Below are 13,654 nucleotides of genomic sequence, written 5' to 3'. Positions count from 1 at the left end.
GATTACACTCAAACCTTATGGGCTGGTATCCTTTTTGAGTGAGTGATGTCCAAACCCTTCACCTATTAAATACATTGATTCTCATTCCTGATTATTTTCTCTGAAATGGGAAAAATAAGCTTTTCAAGGTCCTAAAGATAAATCACAAATCCTAATTATCATTTGGTACCTTTTTCTTATGTTTTACACTCATGTTTCTCTTTTTTTTAGATGCTGCTGCTACCTCATCACCAGAATGACTCATTTTCCTGGGCAATGCTTTAAATATAAGTGAAACCCTCATCACTTGGTAAAATCATGTGCAACCTTTCAACTTCTAACAGCTATTTTCAATTATACCTAACTGCCACCTCCATCCTCAACACACATACAAAGTTCTCTGCTGGAAAACTTCATCTGTCACTCTCAGTTATGAAACAGCAGCTTCTAACAGCCTATGTCCCTAAGCTGATTCTATCCATAGATACATTAACAAAAGGTAACTAATGAGTGTGTTTCTATATTTATCGTTATTCTTTTCTTGATTGTCCTGGAAACAAAAGCAGAGAATACCAAAACTTATTTTGATGTAGGAAGTTTTGTTGAAGAAAGAAGAAGGAGACAATGAAGCAGGCCTGAGCTGAAGGGATATGGGGGAGCTTCAGTTTTGCTAACTGTGCTTCAAATTAGAACCATATATAACCCAAGTCTCCCTTGATTACTTTTTTAGGCTGTGAGTGGATCAAAATTTGTGACCAGTGGCCATCAATTCATTTAGCCTCAGTCACCTAGCTAACCTAGATAGCATATTAAAAAGCAGAAATATTACTTTGCCAACAAAAGTCTGTCTAGTCAAGGCTATGGTTTTTCCAGTGGTCATGTATGGATGTGAGAGTTGGACTGTGAAGAAAGCTGAGCACAGAAGAATTGATGCTTTTAAACTGTGGTGCTGGAGAAGACTCTTGAGAGTCCCTTGGACTGCAAGGAGATCCAACCAGTCCATTCTGAAGGAGATCAGTCCTGGGTGTTCATTGGAAGGACTGATGCTGAGGCTGAAACTCCTATACTTTTGCCACCTCATGTGAAGAGTTGACTCATTGGAAAAGACCCTGATGCTGGGAGGGATTGGGAGCAGGAGGAGAAGGGGACAACAGAGGATGAGATGGCTGGATGGCATCACCGACTCCATGCACAGGAGTTTGGGTGAACTCTGGGAGTTGGTGATGGGAAGGCCTGGTGTGCTGCGATTCATGGGGTTGCAAAGAGTCGGACACGACTGAGCAATTGAACTGAACGGAGGCAAAGTAGAAATCAAGCATATGGATTAGCAATTTTTTCTCATATTTTTCATATATCTGTCAACTGTGTTTTATGGAGAGGGATGGAGTGTTGTGCGGGCAAGTATGTGAAGCGAGGCCATAACCTAAGGATCGTCCATCCCTCTGCGTTATTCTGATCAGTTCACCTCTTTCCCAAATGTGCATTCCTTTCTCAGTAAGAGAAAAACAAAACAAACAAAAAAACCAGTCCTGCACACATACCCTCTGTAGATGACAAACTGCTCTCTGTTATTACATGAGTAGGCATCCTGGGAATCTCAGGCCTCTCCTGACAATTTTTTAAAAATTTAATTAAATGTCTGTACATTTATTCTTTTAAACTAGTCTCTGTCCTCTCCTTGAGCTATTTTCTTAAAAACAAACAAACAAACAACAAACCCTCAGTTTTGTGTGTTTGCGTAGTTTCTTTATTTTAACCATATTACCTTTTAATGATACTTTTAACACCCAGATGATAATATACCTTAATTATAGATACTTTGGAAAACTACCTGGCTTTGGTTTTAGAACTAACTTCAAACTTGATATTTGTATTGATGACAAATCATATTTATTGAATTATTTTTTATTGTTCTTTTCTTTGATTTAAGGAGTTTCATTTCTTTTGTTCTTTTGGATGTACAGGATTTTAGCCTGAATCCCATAAACTTTACTGAGTTGATGATATTACTCAAATAACTGTTAGTAAATGGAAACAATTACTCTATTTCATTCCTATGGTTGAATCTCATTGTAGATTCAACAGATTGTACAAATCTGGTATACATTTAGCACTTAATCTCATTCGTCCATTAATACCTAACATAGAACTCTGACTCTGCACTAATTATTATGGTTGATAGAGAGATACTAAGAAAGAGGGCAGGATCTTTGCTTTCAAAGAGCTTACTCTCTACTAGCAGTAATCAGAGTTATATATTTATTATATTTTTTAAATATAACTTTTATTTTTATTGAAGTATAATTGATTTACTTGTGTTAGTTTCTGGTATGTAGTAAAGTGATGCAGATATATATAGATAGATAGATATATATATATTCTTTTTCATATATATGTATAAGAATATATATATATTCTTTTTCAATTCTTTTCCATTATGATTTATCACACACTATTGAGTACAATTCCCTGTGCTATATAGTAGGACCTTGTTGTTTATCCATTCTGGTTTTTAAATTTTTATTGGAGTGCAGCTGATTTACAATGTTGTGTTAGTTTCACTTGTACAGCAAATGAATCAGTTATACAGGTACCTTATATCCATTCTTTTTTTTTATTCTTTTTCCATATAGGCCATTACAGAGTACTGAGTAGAGTTCCCTGTGCTACAGCAGGTTCTTATTAATTATCTCTTTTATATATAGTTCATATTTCCCATATGATAGACTTCAAATACAAAAATATCATATTAATATTTTATCTTGAAATTAGATAGCCAACCCCCACCAACTTTCTAGCCATACTAGAAGCTTTCTTGCTTAAAAATCACTCTGGTTAATTTTAGAAGCCTTTGTATGTGTTTATTACATGTGTCATCAAAATATTTCTATATATACTTGCCACTGGATTCTAGAACAATGCAAACAGTTTAAAGGATGTATTTAAAAGACTTTAAACTCAGAATTCCAAAATGAGACTATTGCAAATGGTGATTCCTACTCAATGAATGTTATCTACATTGCTTGTACAAGAAGATCAGTGATTCTTGATGCCTCTACACAGATCTCTCTTATCCCCTCTCTTCTGCTCTTCCTCTGTGTTCTCTTTAGCACAATGGAGGTCAGAGATCACTCAGATTATATGAGATGTTCACTGGGGTTGTGAGCAAGTGGGAGTTTAAAATCAGCTGTTTATGAAAGCAATGGAACTAAGTCATTCTGTTCTGGAAGTAGCACCAGCGAGTACTACATGTGAACTGGTATTAAAAAGTCCTGCCGGAATACACCATATTACGCTCTCATATTTTTCCATAGTACTTTCTGGGTTTTTATTTTCCCAATAATTTAATTTCCAAAGCAGAATTACTATGACTAACTTATGGCAGTGAATCTAAGTCACAATATGTGGAAGCCATGGTAGAAAACTCAATAGCAATTCCATTTCTTTCTCAAAAGAGAAATGGTCTTTTCCACTGGTAACCCATATGGACAGGTACACATCATTTTAATTGCAGGGACTTTTTCACACAGACCATACAAGCTACTTCTTAACTTCCTCAGGTTTCTCCTTGTTGTCTCACCTCCATTTTTTTTTAAATGCCTGTTCCAGTGAACAGCACTTATTTGGAATAACAAAAAAACATTTGTGCTATCTCAGATATTGCCCTACTATGGTTAGGACCTGTGCACCCTTTTTCCTTTGTCTTACACTCCAAAACCAGTGCTCTCCTTTCACTTTTTAGTCAGAGAGAAGGGTTTGGTAGAAGAGTCATTACTACAGTTGTTGCCCTTAACCCACGGTTTTGCTTTCCACAGTTTCAGTTACCACAGTCAACTGTGGTCCAAAAATATTAAATACAAAATTCCAGAAGCAAGCAAATAATACATTTTAAATTGCATGCCATTCTGAGTAGCTTGGTGAACTCTCTCTGACCTGCTCTCTCCTGCCCTCACAGTGGTGAAAATGGTAGTTATCAATGTGCTGTCCTGGTGTCAGAGTCCTTACATACAAGTAACTCTGTTTTACACAATAATGGCCCCACAGAGCATGAGTGGTAACCTGGAGAAGTTTGGCAAAGAGAAGTCATAGACTGTTTCTTTTAAGTATAAAGGTGAAAGTTTTCTACTTAATAAGAAAAAAAAATCATATTCTGAGGTTGCCAAGACGTATGTTTAAGAACAAATCATTTATCCATAAAGTTGTAAAGAAGGAAAAATAAATTTGTGCTAGTTTTGCTGCTGCTGCTATCGCAGCTAAGTCACTTCAATCGTGTCCGACTCTGTGAGACCCCATAGACGGCAGCCCACCAGGCTCCCCCCTGGGATTCTCCAGGCAAGAACACTGGAGTGGGTTGCCATTTCTTTCTCCAATGCATGAAAATGAAAAGTGAAAGTGAAGTCGCTCTGTCGTGCCCGACTCTTAGCAACCCCATGGACTGCAGCCTTCCAGGCTCCTCCGTCCATGGGATTTTCCAGGCAAGAGTACTGGAGTGGGGTGCCATTGCCTTCTCTGCTAGTTTTGCTATCCTCCCTCAAACTGCAAAAGTTACGGCCACAGTGCATGGCAAGTGGTTAGTTAGGATGGAAAAGACATTACATTTGTACAACCGGACAATTTGAGAGAGAGAGAAAGAACACACCTATAAAATTTATTACAGTGTATTGTAATTTTTCTATTTGATTATGAGTCATTGTCATTAATCTCTTCCTGTGCTAATTTGTAACTTAATCTTTATCATAGATGTGTACCTGTGTAGGTCAGTATAGGAAAAAACATAGTATATAGAAAGTTCAATACTATCGACATTTTCAGGCACCCACTGGATGTCTTGGAACATATGAAGAAGATGTAGGTGAGAGGCTGTGGTACTATTAGGAAACAGGTTTTCAAATTAAGAATAATAAGGTCGTAATTTATGGGAGTCTTTCCAGCCTGACTAAACCTTACAGATACTACTGAAGAAAACGGGTCCAGATACTACTGAAGAAAACGGTTCCACATTGTATCAAGGGCTTAACCAGAACTTTTTCCCCTCTGCTCACTTCTCAGATCCTATTATGATGGAAAGGGGCTGTGAATAAGCTCCAATTGCATCCAAACTTTAGAAGCTTTATCACAACTTCTTTTAATCCGACTATTTAAAAGTATAACCTCTAGAGAAGATTCTCAATCTATCTCCCTTATAGAAAGAGAATTTAATAAGGAAAAATAGTTATTCTCAAATTCCCCTTATCATATGGATATATGAAATTATGCTTTTTTTTTTTGGTGTTTAAGATAGAGAGTGCATGGTACCATAATTAAAAACATACCCCTACCTCACTTATTCATGCTGAAAAAAATCAATCCAGAAATTTCTTACTGATGGCTTACAATTAAATGGGCAAATAATATGCTTAGAGAACATTAAAGTATGTCTAATAGAGTGGTAATTCATTTCTTTTTCAATATATATGAAAAGAAATTTTAATAGTGACTGCCTTTAATGTATTCACCATGAAGAATGAAAGTCCACAGTAATGTAATTTTAAAATCTAGTGTTGCCTGCAAATTTCAGAGGAAGGATTAAAAAGAGCAAAAGCTTAAGAGACCACAGCCATGCAACTTTCACTTTCACTCTTTAAAATATAACTTGAATACCTCACTGGCTTTTTTTTCTTTTGTTCAAGTCTTGTTGCATTGTGGAATGTAAGTGCTATAATTGAAAACTAAATTATTATTTATTTTAAATATGTTTCCATGTATTTAATATTTGTTATTTTTAAAATTGCTAAATAAAAATTGTATGTATGGAGGTGTACAATATGGTGCTTCGATATGCATACATGTGAAATTATTGCTATAGTCAAGCTAATTAACATATACATCTCATTACATACTTTTTATGTGGACTAATGAACCTTTAAAATGAAAAAATGCTAAATTAGGAAATCATCCTACCTTTCATTAAAAAATCATCAAGGCTTAGGCTCCTTCCCTAGTAATTAAAGACTAATATGGAATATTCATGATAGTTATAATTCCTTCATTTCTTTTGTGACTAAGTCTGTGAGTGGCTATTGATATCCAAGATTGGCTTCCACTTCATTACTATGATCTTGCCATTAATACTACTTTTTATCCCCAAAACCTTCACCCTATGACTATTCATAAGTCATTTCCCTGTATATAAGATGTAACCCAAGATGGATTACCTTCATTTTAATGAAGGGTTTAATTTTAATGATCACCTGCTGCACAAATAAGGAAAGCAGTGAAGCTCTCATTATTGATAAAAGTCTCATGTGTTTTGATACATGTTATATTTAGCCACTCTCCTTGAAGTTTTCTGTAAATTTTGGATGAGCTACCTAGCATGGGGTAGGACAAAATCACGAAGAATGCATAAAGACATAATTAAGAGCACACTGATATATTTGAATTGTTGTGTCTTGTTTTAAATTGTTTACAGTGGTTTATTATTGCCCTTCTGTTATTTAATATTCATGTGCCATGTTGAATAACTGGGTAGTAGTATTCTTAGAGAAGGCAATGGCACCCCACTCAAGTGCTCTTGTCTGGAAAATCGCATGGACGGAGGAGCCTGGTAGGCTGCAGTCCATGGGGCCGCTAAAGGTCGGACATGACTGAGTGACTTCACTTTCACTTTTCACTTTTATGCACTGGAGAAGGAAATAGCAACCCACTTCAGTGTTCTTGCCTGGAGAATCCCAGGGATGGGGCAGCCTGGTGGGCTGCCGTCTATGGGGTCACACAGAGTCAGACACGACTGAGGTGACTTAGCAGTAGCAGCAGCAGTATTCTTGAAGGCGTTTTGTAGGATGTCTCAGTATTTTGAATTTCTTTGAGTTCAAAACCTAGTATGAACTCAAAACCAACTTCTTCCTAACAGAAAATTTAGGAAATGAGCCAATAAAATGAATTAAGACAGGTAGGCTGAGACACAGTTGTTGCACAAACACACACACACAGACACACACACACACACACACACAAAGAGTGTTCAGAAATATTTAAAGGATTAGACAGGAAATAAACATGAGGACCTATTGGAACATCCAATCTTAAATATTTTGGATTTCTGGTTAAATATAAAAGGACAGAAAGGACCACATAATGTGTAGCTCTGAGTAAATAATTTGTTTCAAATTTGAGTATGAATTTTTTTGGTTGCCTCATGTTCCAAAATCTGTAGTAGTACTGATAAGCATAATAAATGATGCTTATGGGTTACATGTCACACGCTAGTTGGTAGCAAAATGGGGAGATTTACCATTGCATCCAAAATAATGTTGCTTTAAAAAAATAAAGGAAGCAATGAATCTTATGGAATAATATACAATTATACTAGCAATATTAAAGTTCTTTTGGGACCAAGCTAGCTATGCATGAGCAAGTGACCAAAAGTGAGGTTTAAAGATTTTCAATCAGAAGACAAGATGGTGGAGGAATAGGTGGATGTGGAGTACATGTCTCTCCACGGATGTGTCAGGAATATATCTTCAAATGCAGAAAATCTTGAAGAACATCAGCTGAAAGTGAGCAGAAGTCCCTAACCACCAGAAAGAAATATATAGATCCACACAAAACTTGGTAGGATGAAGGAAGGAAGGAGAAAAGAACAGAATGAGCAGGACTGTATCTGCACCTGGGGGTTGGGAGAAACGAAGCAGGGGTCAGATCCCAACATCGGAGCAATTGTTTGGGACAGAGGGGAAGCATTTCACGCTGTTTTAGAGTGCAACAGCTGATCTGTGACAGTATGAATGAAGTGAGAACCACACAGACAATCCTTGCTGTAGCCCTACATACCCCGGACAGGGATGCAAGTCCCCTGGAACATGTGGCAGCTAGGAGCTGAAACATAGGGATTATAAAGCAATCCCAGGGTGAAGTCTGCTGTTGACTGAGGGGAGATGGCCTGAGGGGATGTGAGGGAGGAAATTGCAGCGGGGAATGCCTTTGGAGGAAAGACAGGCAGCTGTAGAAGCAAGATGGTACTACTGAGTCACACGGGATGGAGCCATCACTGTAGCCTCTCTCCCTACACACCGACACCAGCAGCTGACCAATAGAGAAAGACTCCAGAGAGTGTGGCCCTTTAAGTGCCTGCTGTGCCAAGCAACAGAGAAGGGTCAGCCAGGGAGGCCCTTTGAATGCCAGCTGCCAGAGGCTAGAAGATGATGCTAAAAGTGCCATAGCTCCTGTACCTGAGGCCACCATCATCCCGGCACACTTGGTATCGCCGAGGCCCTGCAGTCCAAGCAGCTGTGCCCCTTCCATGCTTGATTCTCACTGGGGCAGAGCTGCCAAAAGCTAGGAAAAAACCTAAGAACACCGTGTCTCCTGCTTCTGTGGCCACCAGGTCCCCTGCATACCTGGCACTTTCAGGGTCCCTGAAATTCAAACAACTGTGCTACCTTCACAGCCTTTCCTCACTGGGTCAGACACAAGTCCTCCAGGGCAGCCTCAGGAGAAAATTTCTGTGGATGACCCACATGCAGAGATGGGGATAAAACCACAATTGAACCCCAGGGGCAGTGGGGCTAAGGAATAGGATCTAAAACCTTCCCAGTACTTGTACAAGCTGCAGATTAAATCTCCATGATCAACTAGGCAGACTTTGTGTCTATGGAATACACAAAAGGACAGTGAGAGTTACCAGAAAAGAAAACAAATTAGCTCTGTAGCTATGGACATTGGAGGCAAGAACATGCAGGAGGAGGACCAGATTAGAGTCTGAGCTGTCTCCACAGCAGGTCCAGAGACCAGCCCAGTATTGGAGGGGATCCAAGGGAGGCAGAGGTGAACTGTGACTTCCAGTGATGAAAAGGATGCAGACAACTGAGATCTGAGAAAAATGTTTATTATTATTTTTGCATTTTGGTTTGTTCTGTAGTTGGTTTTTGTGCATGTGTTTTAATCACCTTGAATGCTATAACAAATGGCTTGTTGAATCTCAGTTCCTTGGCCAGAGATTGGTCCTAAGCCTTTGGAGAGGAAGTGCTGAGTCTAGGACACTAAATTGCCAGAGAACTCCTGACCCCAGGAAGTATTAATTAGTGAGAACTCCAATGAAGGCCTCCACCTGTATCCAAGAGCTGGCATCATTCAACTGCCAAGCAGCACCTAGTGCAGGATGCCTCATCCAAACAACAAACAAGACAAAAACAAACCCAATCATTAGCAGACACACTTCCCACACACACCTGAACACATACCATCTGACATAGCCCTGCCCATCAGAGAGAAGGAAAAACACAAAACAAAACCTCATTTCCTCCCACCAGAACACAGGTACAAGTCCTTCCCAATATGAAGCCTGCGCAAACCACTGGACCAACTTTACCCATCAAGGGCAGAAAAGGAAGGAGGAATACAATCCTAAAGTCTGAGAAAAGGAGACCTCAAAAACAGTAAGATATTAAAAAATGAAAAGACAGAGAAATATTACACAAATGAAGGAATAAGGTAAAAACTCATGAGTAAAGACCAAACAAATAAAGAAGTAGGCAAGCTACCTGAAAAAGAATTCAGAGTAATGATAGTAAAGATGATCCAAAACCTTGAAAATTGAATGGAGAAAGTGTAAGAATCAATTAGTACATTTAACAAAGACCTAGAGGAAATGAAGAATAAACAAACAGGGATGAACAACACAATTGCTGAAATTAAAAATACTCTAGAAGAAATGAATGGCAGAATAACTGAAGCAGAAGAATGTGTGAGCTGGAAGATTGAATGGTATAAATAACTGCTTAAGAGCAGAATAAACGGAAAAAGAATGAAAAGAATTGAGGATTGTTTCAGAGACCTCTGGAACAATATTAAATGCACAAATATTTGAAGTATATAGTTCTCAGAAGAAGAAGAGAAAAAGAAAGAGTCTGAGAAAATTTTTGAAGATATTATCGTCTAAAGTTTCCCTACAATGGGAAAGGAAATAGTAAATCAAATCCAAGAAGTGCATAAGGTCCCATACAGGATAAATCTAAGGAGAAACATGCCACAATACATACTAATCAAACAAAGATTAAAGACAAAAAGGAATATTAAAAACAGCAAGGTAAAAGCAACAAGTAACGTAACACAGAAGGGAAACCCCATACAATGAAGAGCTGATCTTTCAGAAAAAACCTCTGCAGGCCAGAAGGGAATGACAGAATATATGTAAGTACTGAAAGGGAAAAATGTACAATAAAGAGTACCCAGCAAGTATCTCATTCAAAAACAATGGAGAAATCAAAAGCTTTACAGACAAGGTGGAGTTAAGAGAATTTAGCACCACCAAACCAGCTTTACAACAATGTTAAAGGGATTTTTATAGGCATGAAACACAAGAGAAGCAAAAGACCAACAAAACAAACCCAAAGCAATTAAGAAAATGCCAATAGGAACATACATAAATAATTAATGTAAATGTAAATGAATTAAATGCTCCAACCGAAAGACCCAGACTGGCTGAATGGATACAAATACAAGATCCATATATGTGCAGTCTACAAGGGACCCACTTCAAACCAAGAGACACATACAGATTTAAGTGTATGTAGGATGGAAAAAGATATCTCATGCAAATGGAAATCAGAAGAAATTCAGAGTTGTAATTCTCATATCAATCAAAATAGACCTTAAATAATATTACAAGAAATAAGGAAGGACACTACATAATAATTAAGGGATCAATCCAAGAAGAAGATATAACAATTGTAAATATTTATGCACCCAACATAGGAGCACCTCAGTACATAAGGCAAACACTAACAGACACAGAAGGGGAAATTGGAAGTAACCCAATAAATATTAGGGGATTTTAACACCCCACTTACACCAATGGACATATCATCAAAACAAAATTAATAAGAAAACATAAGCCTTTAACAGACCAAATGCACCTAACTGAAATCTTAACAGCATTTCATCCAAATGCAGAAGAATATACTTTCTTCTCAAGGGCACATGGAATATTCTCCAGGATAGACCACATCTTCAGTCACAAATCAAGCCTCAGTAAACTTAAGAAAACTGAAATCAAATCAAGCATCTTTTCTGATTACAACGTTGTGAGACTAGATGTATCTACAGGAGAAAAAACTGTTAAAAAAACAAACACATGGAGATTAAACAAAATGTTTTAAATAATGAACAGGTTACTGAAGAAATAAGAAGGGAAATCAAAAGATACCTAGGAACAAATGTCAACAAAAATACGATGACCCAAAACCTATGGGAAACAGCAAAGACAGTCCTAAGAGGGAATTTTATAGCAATACAATCCTACCTCAAGAAACAAGAAAAACATAAAATAGACAACCTAGCTTTACACTTAAAACAACTGTAAAAAGAAAGAAAAAAAGCAAAGTTATTTAAAGGAAAGAAATCATAAGGAGTGGAGCAGAAATAAATGAATAAGAAATGAAGGAAAAAATAATAAAAATCAATAAAACTAAAAGCTGGTTCTTTGAGAAGATAAACAAAATTTACAAATGCTTAACCAGACTCATCAAGAAAAAAAGGGAGGAAAATCAATAAAATTAGAAATGAAAAAGGAGAGGTTACAGCAAACAATGCAATAAATATCAAGGATCATAAGACACTATTAAGAGCAACTATATGCCAATAAAAATGCACAACCTGGAAGAATGGAAAGATTCTTAGAAAAGTTCAGCCTTCTAAGACTGAACCAGGAAGAAATAGAAATTATGAATAAGCCAATCACAAGGACTGAAATTGAAACTGTGATCAAAAGTCTCTCCCCAAAAACAGAAGCACAGGGCCAGAGATGGCTTCACTGGTGAATTCTATCAAACATTTAGAGAAGAATTAATGCCTGTCCTCAAACTCTGCCAAAAATTTGCAGAGGAAGGAACACTTCCAAACTCATTGTCTGAGGCCACCATCACCATGATACCAAAATCAGATAAGAATATCACAAAAAATGAAAATTACAGGCCTACATCACTGGTAAACATAGAAGCAAAAATCTTTAGCAAAATTCAACAACACATTAAAAAGATCATACACTATGGTCAAGTCGGATTTATCCCAGGGATGTAAAGATCAGTCATCCAGTCCTGTCACTTCATGGCAAATACATGGGAAAATAATGGAAACAGTGACAGACTTTATTTTCTTGGGCTCCAAAATCACTGCAGATGGTGATTGCAGCCATGAAATTAAAAAATACTTGCTGCCTAAAAGAAAAACTATGACAAACCCAGACAGCGTATTAAAAAGCAGAGACATCACTTTGCTTAGACAACAACCCATCACTCCCTTGGACAAGGAGATCAAACCAGTCAATCCTAGAGGAAATCCTCCCTAAATATTCATTGGAAGGATCGATGCTGAGGCTCCAATAGTTTGGCCACCTGATGCGAAAAGCCGACTCATTGGAAAAGACCCTGATGCGGGGATAGACTGAAGGCAAAAGAGAAGAGGACAGCATGGCATGAAATAGTTGGGGGGCAACACTGACTCAATGGACATGAATCTGAGCAAAATCCAGGAGACAGGGGAGGACAGAGGAGCTTTGGTTAGCTACAGTCCTTGAGTTTGCAAAGAGTTGGACACAAGTTAGTAACTGAACAACAATGAAATTATTTACCCTCCTTGTGACACAACTGTGATATAGTATTAAGGAATAGAGTTATACAATCCATTTATTTTCATAGATCCCTGCTCTGTCATTTATAAGTGGTTCGATGTTGGTAATTTACTATTCTTAATATAGGTTTCCTCATCAACACAATGATAATGATCACAGCACCTCCGCCTAAGGTTATTGTGAGGTGATGTAACACATTTAGTATCTAGCACAGTGATGACATACAATATGCTCTCATAAAATGAAAGCAATTAGAACACAAAATGAATAGGTTAGGGGACTTTTAACAGTGTTTTACCCCTTTCCAAAGTGAAGGTTAAAAATCCACCTAGCATATATTCCAGGTATTTGTAGGATGATTCTCATTAAGTATCTAGATTGTTTCCTATTTTACAAATTTCGTGAAGCAACTACTTCTATTAGAGTCCATCAGGCTTTTACAACTCAAATCTGTTTTCTTTCTTTCATTTTATGTTGATTCTTTAATTGAAACAAATTCTAAAGATGAGGACTTTTTTTTTCAATGATTTTAAACTATTCCTGTCATTTACAGTGCCATCTTAAATGAAACAAACATTAAAGAAATAATAAATATATAGATAGATGGTAGATCGATGTGATCATATAGTGGGAGGCTGTTGAATTTTCCATGTTTCATGCCACCCTTATCATGTGGTAAACAGTAAGAGCACAAAATGGAATTAGTAATAAGAGAAAAACTACCAAAATTGTTTTAATCTCAGAATGGCATATATGGCATATATATTCAAAAGAAATCCATATTCATAAAAGAAACAATAAATGAAAAAAAAAAAAAAAAGCTTGTTTCTCCACAGAAAGTCTCTTCTGGTTGTTGAAATGTTAAATTCTCTAAAGCCTTATGAAGTAGTCACTTTTATGATAAAGAAGCCAAGGATACAGATGGCTAATTATATTGTTGGTTTCAGCCCAACAATGACTTATTCTTGCAAGTTATTAGGGTGTTTAAGGCCTGCTAAATAAAGAATTTATTAAAATAATCTGTGTTTTCCTTGATTTTGCTGAAGCATCAGGGTTATAGAGGATAAT

The sequence above is a fragment of the Bos taurus genome, chromosome 26 (assembly GCF_002263795.3).
Source record: "Bos taurus isolate L1 Dominette 01449 registration number 42190680 breed Hereford chromosome 26, ARS-UCD2.0, whole genome shotgun sequence".
NCBI classification, from domain to species: Eukaryota; Metazoa; Chordata; class Mammalia; order Artiodactyla; family Bovidae; genus Bos; species Bos taurus.
This window is presented reverse-complemented; position numbering follows the sequence as displayed.